The sequence below is a fragment of the Phaethon lepturus genome, unplaced genomic scaffold (assembly GCF_000687285.1).
Source record: "Phaethon lepturus isolate BGI_N335 unplaced genomic scaffold, ASM68728v1 scaffold30271, whole genome shotgun sequence".
NCBI classification, from domain to species: domain Eukaryota; kingdom Metazoa; phylum Chordata; class Aves; order Phaethontiformes; family Phaethontidae; genus Phaethon; species Phaethon lepturus.
Genome location: NW_010520351.1, coordinates 104,010 through 110,985, shown reverse-complemented (window position 1 = coordinate 110,985; position 6,976 = coordinate 104,010). Strand labels below are relative to the sequence as shown.

The window sequence follows — 6,976 nt, the reverse complement described above, 5'->3', positions numbered from 1 at the left end:
GCCGCGGCACCACCCCCCCAGCCTGTCTCTGCATACGCTGGCTGTCAGCAGCACAGGGATCCCCAAGCATCCTCCTTCTACGCCTCAGTCTCACTGGCCTCCGCGGTCTGCAGGTCCCAAGGGTGAAGCAGGGGAGGAGGGTGCCCAGAGCGCAGGTGGTAGCACCAGTGCCAGCCAGTGGTGGGGCTTGGTTTTCACCAGTGTGTGCCATCGGTGTGAGGGAAGCAAAGGCAGTCCCACCAGCGCACCGCTGGACAGCAAAACTGGCAGCATTAGATCCACTCTTAATATTAAAACCTGGTGACAGACTTTCATAATTTTGTTCCTGTGAATCATTGGCATGCCATACTGTAGCTACAATTTACCTAATCTGGTCAGGAGTGTTCACTACTGCAGAAGCAGAATGGAGCATGGAGGGAGGACAACCCTGAGTCGTCTTTACTTGACTGCTATCCAGCGTTTTCACTGAGATATGAGAATGGCTTGGGAAGGCCACCAGGAGTGGAGGCTGTCAGTATTTCCCTCTGCCACAACCAGGGTCTAATTGTTTTTGAGATGACGGTCTTGAAGTGACTGGTCAAGACTCCATCTGTTGCTACTGATGATCTTATGAAAAGCGACCAGATTTAGGCTCTGTGAAGCAGCTGTTATGATGCCTATCACATCTTCAGATTCCTCTGATACTCGTCTCCCAACGTGCAGATCTGAATATGCTTCTGGTTGCTTTAATAATTATGTCCTAAGTGTGAACAGAAAAATATAGACCATACATACTCCCTCGGTCTCTCCAAAGCAGAAGGGTAGAAAACTGATAAAATTACTTGGTGTAAAAAACATGCAAAAATATTAAAAAATGTATTATTTAGAAGAATTTCAAGCAGACCAGTTTGCAGGTGTGGTTGTCGTTGTGGCATTCAAAAGAGAGGAACTGTATGGGACTGCTGGTTCTTCAGGCACACTGTGAGTGCACCGCAGTCTTACATGTCTGGTGTACCAGCTCTGAGAAGGCACTTGCTGGGTCACTTGGGAGCCTGCCACTTGTATGTGCTGGGGGTCCTCCAAAGACACTTGCAACCCCGGCGGGTCAGCAGAAAGAATCTGCAGTCTTCTACCTGCCATATTGTTGGGTAGCGAGGATTCAGTCCAGACCGGTCAAGGATGTTGTGGTGATGCAAGCATCTGGAAGAGAAGTTCAGTAACCTGTGGTCTGAAGCTCTCCAAAGTCATCCTTTGTTGCTGTGACGATGGGCTGCTTGAACATGCTCTGCCTGGGGCTCACACAGGATGCACGTCTGCATTTGCCACACAGGAAGGACAGTGGTGCTGGGGTGCTCCTCCCATTACCTACTACTTATGCTGAAATTTGTGCAATATCTGAATAATCAAGAGCTGATGATGGGTTCTGGAAGAAGTTCAAGGGAGTGCTTTTCATCTACAAAGCTGTGACCAATCAGGCCATGGACATTGGGTTTTACATAAAAACACCTGCCCTGCCTTGCTTTGAGACGAGTCCATGACAAATCGCATCCAAACACGGATCTCTTCAAGTCCGACCTTTCTGATGCCGTCAGCTGATCCCCTGCTGTTCTGTGGCTGGCCATTTCACGTGATTTGGCAGGCTATGTGTAATGCAGTCCCACAAAGTCCCTCGCCACAAAAGCAAGCTTCCCCCGACTTTGAAAGTTTCTACCTTGCACGCAATGCTGTGTGTTTCACAGACACGGGTTTGCTGCTTTTCCAAGCTCAGTAGACAGAGCTAGGGAATGCGGAGGACAATAAACAGGCAGCTGTTTTCAAGGACTTCAGGTGCTGCATTATTTTTGATGCTCACCTGCTTGCTCAGCATAGAGTGAGCCTTACTCTCACTAACGGGAGAATAAATCAAGAGGAAGTTCTGCAGAAATCAAGTGATAAAGCTGGCTCATGTGAGAGGGGAGCCAAGCTCACTATGGACTATACCAAGCCTACTATGCACTGGACTATAATACTATAAACATATCTATATATGATATACACATAAAACCACGCACACCTATATATGTATGTATATGCATATACATTTTAACTCTCTCAAGACTTGAGCGGAACAGCTCAGATCAGATGTACACCTAGCCCAGCAGCCTGTCTCTTCACTGTGGCAGTAGTAGATGCTTACTGAAAAAGGATAAACCAGTGTGAGATATAAAACAAAGTTGCTGCTTGTGTCCCAAATTCCCACCTAAGGCTTGGACACTACCCGAGCAGCAGATGGTATCTCTACCTTTGTGCTCAATAGTCCACGTGTCCAACAATTTGCTTTTGAACCCGTTTCTCCTGCTGCTGCCCGAGAAGGACTACAGCAGTGGCCTGCAGAGCTTGCTCATGTGTTGTGTGCAAGTATGACCTCAAAATTTCAGCTGATGGTCCCTCCTTGTACTGTGAGCACCAGGGGAAAACTGTTCCCCTTTCACTTTCTATACACCGCATCTGATCTGTCTTCCTCACCTTAGTGTACCTCATTTGTCCTCGTGGCAATTGCCACCCCCCCTCCCACCCCCAATATGATCCCTAAAACAAGGACTCTGCTTTTTGACTTTTTCTACTTTTGCTCTGTCCTTCAGGAAAGTTCTGCTGGTAACAATGTAAACGGGACTGAATCAGGAGTCTGGACTCTTAAAGGGAGGGATTGGAAGGTCTACATTTGGGTCCTCCTGCCCCAAAATGCCAACAGTTTCTCCCAACATGCTATGCCATCTCTGGTTCAGGTACCTCTCTTCCATTTTTTTTTCTTCCCCATAATGCTAAATATAAATGCTAAATATATATATTTTTCTCCATAATGCTAAAGTAACTGACAGAACCTAATAATAACAGCTTTGTGCTGAATGTTTCTTACTGCTTTGTTCCTTTATGTCCATGACACTTCATTACTTCTCTGGAGCACTAGGAGCAACCAGACTTTTAGATTTTGGTTTATTATCCAAGTCCAATGCTGTAGAGTATTGCTTGTCACAGGAAGCGGCATTGAGATCTCCTTTTTTTTAATATTGATAAAAAATCAGATTCTTTTCTTATAATGAACGTATTGCTGGGTCAAAGAAGTAGCCTCTGCAACTTGATACGTGCTGCCCAGAGCAGAGGGGTTGACCATACCTGTCCACAGGTGCATGTGGTTCCCCTTGGTGCCCCGCTGCCAACTCAAAGCAAGTCCATTGGCTTTGGCAAAGCCTCTGCATTCCTTGAGCAAGCAGGTGCTTGTCTTGAAGGAGATTCTTCAATTGCTTTTCATAAAGATATAAGACTTCTTAGTTCCAGGTTTGGGTGGGGTTTTTTCGGTTAGAAATGGTAGAGGCAGAGTCCTCTATAGGGAGAAATAATCTCCTGAGGTATGATGACAATTCTTTATACAGAGCCTGGAAAAAGATGCTTAAATACTCTATGCCGCTTAAAAAACAGTACTATGACTACTACTAATGATGATAAACTTCACTTTCCTTGCCAGGATAATGCAAAATCTGGACTAAAATAATTTCACAGGCTTTGCAAGAAGGCATACAGAAAACTGAGAAAACATATTCAGAAACCACCCTTCTTATTACTTTTTTTGTAACCCAAATGACTCTGAAGATTTGTGTTCAATTTAATTAGGGCGCAACAGCAGTTCCCATCCTGTTCCCTGAAGGGAGCAGTAGGTGGTTCTGTACTTTTAATGCTAAATTGTGCCTCGTTCCACCAAAGGTCTCACTTTGCTTCTGATAAATATTAAGCTTGTGAAATCTCTACTGATTCTTGAGCTCAGCTGGACAGATCTACTTGAGGAATCAATTGCTATTTTCTTAGATTAAGGAGAGACAAAAATGTGCAAACATATAAAAAATTAGAAAAAATATATTTTTTTAATAACACATCCCCTTAAACATTGCTTATTGACAGAATCTGGTTAATTCTCTACTTTTGCTCTGGGCATTATTTCTCTATTACATGGGAGGCTCTCAGCAGTCAGGTAAATTTATTGAGGTTCAATTCACAGGTCCCTTGCCTTCAGTAGAAGCGCTTTGACTTACACTACCGCAGGACCTTTCCAAGCATGTCTTGTGTGGATTATTAAGTCTTTGCCTAACCATTGCTTTTAAACCCTCTCATACAACTGGAAAGTTTCTAAGCCAGTAAGGACTTAGCCACCAGCCTAGTTGGTACTTGTTCCCAGGGCTTTTCTGGAAGAGGGATTTTCCCAATCTGGGGCTGTAGGGAGGGCAAGGTGCACTTCTCCTGTAACGTGGAGGTGGTGGGTGGCCTTGCTGGAAGTCGCAGCTGGGGTCGGGCACTGCCCTAACCTTCTGCTTAAGGGCTTGCACCGATTTTCCTTTCCTGCAGGTGATGGATTGGGGATCTGGAAAGATGAGAGCTCAGTCCCCGCAGTGACCGCCGGTGGAAGTGCCACGCAGACCTCCCTGGAGCACCACCTGGAGCTGACGCTGCAGTCCATGGTGGGCTGCTCCGAAAGCATTTTGCACACATGGGTCCCCCTCCGTGGTTTGCAGGAAAGTACTTCTGGCTCCATGGGAAAATAAAGGCAGTTCTTCAGTATGCCATTTCCAACTTGGATGGATAGACGTTTCTGTTTCTATGGAGTATTCATCAGATTTACATCTTTCTTAAAATGTTCTTGGTGTTTTCTGAGGAAGTTGTTTTCCTGTTACTTGCCTCTGCCTGTCTCTCCCACATATATGCAAAATATGCATAATTTTTAATGAAACAGGATTTTTTAATTATTGGTCTGTTCATTTACTCTCTATTGCCACTTTAGGAGATTGGATCATGAAATATTAAGAAAGACATCTGTTATCTGTGCCCAAAGAGCTATATCCAGTGATACCATCCCTTCCGTTCCCCTCAGGACCTGCCACTTTTAGGCCACTTTATTCTGGGACTTGTGTAAACACACTTATCTTGTGTAATGTAGCAGAATAAGGCCAGGCAAGATCCCAGCAAGGAATGAAAGACAAACAAATGCCCCTGTAAGAGGTTTTGATGAGGAAAAGGAGACACTAGATAAGGATCAAAGTGACTTCTGAAAGGGACCTGGAGAAATGTCCCCTCTGTTCTCTTTTTGGAGATACCCAGAAGTTATGAGAAAACCTAGAAAGGCAAATCATCTGAATTCACTATTTGCAGAGGAAGCCTCAGCTATGTGAATTTGCTCCACCAGATCCTTACTGAGGCTTTAGCTTTTTGTGCTTATCACTATCTTGATTTTTAAAAATAAGTGTAGTACACATACAGATATACACTGACTCCTCTGGTAGCTGCAGAGCACATACACAGATATTTGCAAGCCTCATGTTCTTCTCACGCGTGCTGGACTTCGGCACACATAAGCACATACGTAAGAAAGCCGAGGGACTCATGCCGCAGACGGGAGCCCTGGAGTCGGGGCAGGCAGGGGACTGGCTGCCTGCAGCCTTGGGCTGTGCCACAGCCCCGTCCCAGGGTCTGCAGCCTCCTTCGCCTTCAACCAGATAAATAATCTCCGTGCCACACCAACTGCCTGTCTGTCAAAACTGGGACTAGGAGATGCTCACTGGGAAAGCAAAGTCAAATTACCCATGCCGGCTTTGTTGCACACCTGCTGTTGTCCCACCGCATCCCCTTTGCCCTCTCCTGCTCTGACCTCTCTCTATGTGCAGCATCCGACTGATGTGGCACATGCGAAACACGGGTGCTGGTGCCTCCTCACCCGCTCCCTCTCTGTCCCATGTCTGTGTCTCCCTCATCTCTCCATTTTCGGCACCGGGCTGTCCAAAGAGCAGCCCTGATGCAATGGTGATGGGGCCATGGGACACTGGCATGCACAGTTCTGCTGGGAGATCCCCGGGACGGTACTCTTTCACTGCTGCAGCCCAAGGGCAGCCTGGCAGGATGCTGCTGACAGCCTGGGGTGCAGGCAGAGCAAATGTCTTGAGGAGATGCACAGGGGAAATGTTTTTCCTCCTACAAAATTCCCAAGCAGCCCCTGAAGCCCAACAGGACACAAGAGGTGCGTGCATGCACACGCAGAGTGAACCAGGGGAGCGCTGCGTCCTTTTGGTCCTTTAGTGCGCACCTTGACACCGTATGAACATCAGAACTCCCTTTCACCACCTGTAGAGCCCCTGTATGCTGCTGCTGAGCCTACTCCCATTTTGGCCTTGGTTTTGCTCCTTTAACAACAGCAAGACATGCACTGTGTAGCCAGAAAACCCTTCTGTTGGAAACAGCGTATGGATGCATGTTTGCTTCTCCAAAGATAGTGCTCAGCTGCAGCATTTCATACCTCCTAGATGAGAAACACATGTTTTATTTTAATTTTCTACTGCACTACAGGACACAAGGCCAACTTTCTTCCTCTCTTTCTCTGCTACGAACCCTGAAAGAAACGAAGTCAGAAGAGTGACCTTGGATTTATATCACTGATGGCAAGAACAACATCTGCCCAAAAGTGAGATTAAAAAATTTGCACTGTAAGGGTAAACAGGGTGTTCCCATAAAATTCTCAACATACAATAAATTGGGTTGTAAAGCAGGTACTGATAAATGAGCAGAGCATCTTTTAAGTAACAGTAAGTTTATGAAATCACAGTACTTATAAAAGATTTACCTTCGCTTCTTATTCTGGTTTTTTTTTTTTTTCCTTACTGTAAATCATGGCCACTGAGTTTAATAGGGCTAACTTAATTGTAAGTATCTCAAGCAATATAATTGCTATTTGTGATCTCACTCATGCTTGAAAGCTATTTTTAACTGGAGGGGAAATCTTCCATTTTCCAAGTGACTAATTTATAATGAAAACTGACTCCCCCACCCCCCCACTCTCAATGAAAGTGAATAAAATGGGACAGCATTTTTATATGACATGCAGTGTATCAGTTGGGCATTTTGAGGAGCTGTTTTAAGATTCAGCACCATATTGCTCACGGAGACTGGGCCTGTCGATCACAGCCGGTCCAGGGCTGCTGGA

General features: G+C 45.6%; 1 protein-coding gene across 1 annotated transcript in view; it reads right to left on the bottom strand.

Moving 5' to 3' along the window:
• The window catches only part of LOC104628700 (poly(rC)-binding protein 3-like), a 47,731-nt gene that overhangs the window by 3,305 nt on the left and 37,450 nt on the right, over positions 1-6,976 (bottom strand). The window lies entirely within an intron of this gene.